We start from the raw sequence: 3,616 nt of genomic DNA on the forward strand, positions 1-3,616 counted from the left end.
GATAGACCGTGGATGCCTTCGCTTAAAATCTCTGAAAGTCTATTAACATTTAGGTAAAAACCCTTTTTAATGTTTTTTACCCTCTTGAGTAAGTTTTCTTTTGATCACAACGTGATTGGAAAACCATGTTCAATACGCTACGATTTTCAGATGACCAAAAGGCATAGAAGCCAGAGGCGTAGGCGTGTGTCAGGTTGAAATGCTTTAGTCATTAGTTTCGATACCCACATACCGATATGATCTAGATGTCCAGCTCTTCGCTTCAATCGGCCAAAATCTTTAACCCAGCGGATATTATCAATACTTTCTCTTAAGAAACGTGCTCAGAAGCCTATCACGGTATGACCGTGCCTGTGCACATCTCTTGGGACCATCTCTAAAAGCTTAGAAACTCTGTCACTAGTGTACATGCATATTAACACGTAGGCTCTGTGGGCCTAATGTACTGCGTAGTATCATCTTGGGCACAGCTTCGTATCAACCCTAGGGCACAGACTGGGGATGTGGGCCCTGGGTCAAGGCCATGTTCCTCATCTATTCTCTCAAATTTACTGGGATGACGATGTGAATTGAATTCATGAAAAAAATGTCACGAATCCTATTCTGGCAAGAGGAAATGCGACCTGTCGAGTAGTTCGAAGCAACATCCCACAGTCAGGCAATATGCGCGCCCTGTTAATGCTCGTCCAACATAGCAGGGCATCGATGTCATCTACATCTCAATATCAAGATGTCGACGACATTCGCCTAGATGCTCTTCACTGCATCCAACGCATGTAACGTAAACATCAGACAGCCGAAAAGAAAAATAGAAATCCATGCATTTGCCTGCCCAACCAGATTTTCCCACATTAATTCGACCACCATCATCTCATCTCCTTCTTATTCGATTTCTAAAAATAATTAAATTTAAACTCCCACGCCTTCAATTTCTGGTAATTTTAAACAACGAAATCACTGGAAAGCCATTCCGAAATGCGTCCGCCCCAGGTTGTACGAATATAGGTTATATGATTAGCGTGGCTATGCTGGAACCATAACTACTCCATTACGACCGTTACCTCTTCCCGTGTCATTCCATAGTAGTCTACATAACAGTACTAACCAATTGGCATATGATTTCGTTGATTAGTCTGTCTGAAGCAATCCCTTGGTCGTTAATCTTGTCTTGTCCGAACAGTTTCCTGATTCTGGATTGAATATGTCAAGAAGCAGAGTTAACATGGGGACCTGGTCTCGTAGACGGACATTACATTATATTTCTTTAGAACTTCTGGGGCTAGAACCATATTGCGAAAACAATATATCATGTCAGGGTTGTGCGTTGTAGACGTGACTTTGCTTGGACCTTGCGTAGGTAGACAAGGTAGACATACAAGATGCGAATGCATGTACGGGCAAGACCGCATTCCTGTTAGTTTGGTCTCAATTGTTGACTTTCTAACATGTGTATACAAGTTGATCCCATGACATCCTTTTTTTTTTATTTTTTTTTAGAATACAGATTTATTCGAATTCCCAAAATCTACGGACGGACGCTGGCTTCCTTTCCGGACAGCCAATTCCATATCGCATGCAGCAAGACTGGGCGTCGACACATAAGTGTGCCACGACTCAGTGTAAAACAATAGTATCTTTTGGGAACAACTTGTCAAATCTACCAATAATGAGACATCCCAATCAAACTACCGCTACTTTATCTTCATCCTAAGCGAAAAAATTCGAAATCCTTAAACCCTCGTGTTGCGGTCCGGCTTGGGTCGCAGCCATTGCCTCCGTTTTGGCACAGACTTTAGCGCATGGAAAGTGTCATAGCGAAAACATGCATATAACTTCTTTTCAAACTACATATATGTGTGTGTCTGTGTGTGTGTGGAGAAACAAGCTGAGGTGAACAACAGCGAAATGAACAAGCCAATCGCCAAAACTCCAGCCACATTATTTATCCACAAGTCCACAATAGATGCAACAAAGCACATCAGACTCCATCCGTGCGTCGATGGTGCATCTACGGAGTATGTAATTTGTACGTAGCTAGCTGGCATGTGGGTTGTGGATCCACATATCGAACCTTCTGAAGGTGTCTACCATTTGTCGCAAAATGGGCCAGCGAATCGGCCGCTTGGAGCCTTGCATTATTCTTGTTTCATATCCAACCACGACTTCTCTTGAAAAGTATAAGTCGATCCAACCGCTAGAACTTTCTTTCAACCTAACTCGCCAACTCGGATGTGATATTACGAACTTCTTCGGCCACGGAGATATAAATGTTTGATCTGTCATAGCTTAACTTTTCTTGGATGGTTTATGTTCTCAGAAATATGCAGGTTTGTAGCACAGATGCATGCCTTGACATTCACAACTGCCAACACCAACTTTTATGCTTTCACGATTTTTTCAAATGTAGTCTAGTCTCTGGAGCCAGCAAAACCCTAAAGAACCACAAGGAAAACTTCCCGGAAGCCACCTTGGGGCCGCCATCCATCACATTCGAGATTTGATATGATCGACGTTCCACACGTATACGTACGGATTACCCACTTCCCGGTGACCAAAGGTAGGGTCTTTCACATCTTCAATGGGGCATACAGCCAATGTCTCATATAGCGTACTGGCAAAGTCAACTAGTGGAGATGTCTAGACTGTGAACTTCATAACGAAGTTCCAAAAAGAAAAAGATACTCAGGCTTCATCTCATCTTGCCGACGAGATTAAGTGGAAATTTCCCGCAGGAAAGACACCAACAATAGAACGCGAATTGCGTTACCTTCATCCGCATTCCCCGGTCTAGCGTCGTAGGTGGTTCTTGTCATGCCTTTTTTTTTTTTTTTCCACTCTGGTTTTCCTTTCCCCAGAAAATCTCTGACCGAACCCCAGTCGACTCATCGACGGCCGGCCAAGCGGCATTTAATCTTGGTAGAAGGGAAAAGAATATCCATATCCATAGAGGGTTGCTTTCCGAGGTGCAATTACGGAGTAAACCCCAGAAAAGTGGAAAAGGGCTTGGTTCGAGTTTTCTTTTTGGGGAATTAAACCTTCGTGATAAATTCTGGCTAAACTCGAGCGAATGGTAACGATTAATAGCGCTAAGCCATTTCATCGTCAAAAAACAAGACTAATCCGCGTCCTCTACTCACCTTTGTGGAGAACTATCGAAGGAACGGCAATGCGGCACTTTGAATTCAATTCTCTTCAAATTATCACGAGAGAGACAGAGCAAAAAACACGGTCGTTTTCGTACACAAGCACTTTAATCCCAAAAAGCCAATATCGTGAACCCATGCTCTTAAATTTTTTGTCCATCAAACTCTGTTCGAGCTCACAGAATCCATGCACAGTACCTGCATAAACGATGTCTCAAGAAGAGAGGGACTGGAAAACGCCCGGCCGCTTCGCAACAACAAGAAAAATATTTTTTTTCACCAGCTAATTCGTTGGCTAAATTCCTGCAGCGCATTGCAAAAGAAGGCAGGAAGTTCATGCATATTGTAAACTTCTTTCCTCCGGTATCTGTTCATGCAAAGGTCCTAGCCAGTTGGTTAAGCCGTCTCCGGGTCGAGCTCAAGCTTACCTAGTTAGCCTATGTAGCTAGCTCTAACGAGAATCCTGAATCCTT

Source organism: Arthrobotrys flagrans, assembly GCF_004000055.1.
Source record: "Arthrobotrys flagrans strain CBS H-5679 chromosome Unknown unitig_8, whole genome shotgun sequence".
In the NCBI taxonomy this organism is placed as follows: Eukaryota; Fungi; Ascomycota; class Orbiliomycetes; order Orbiliales; family Orbiliaceae; genus Arthrobotrys; species Arthrobotrys flagrans.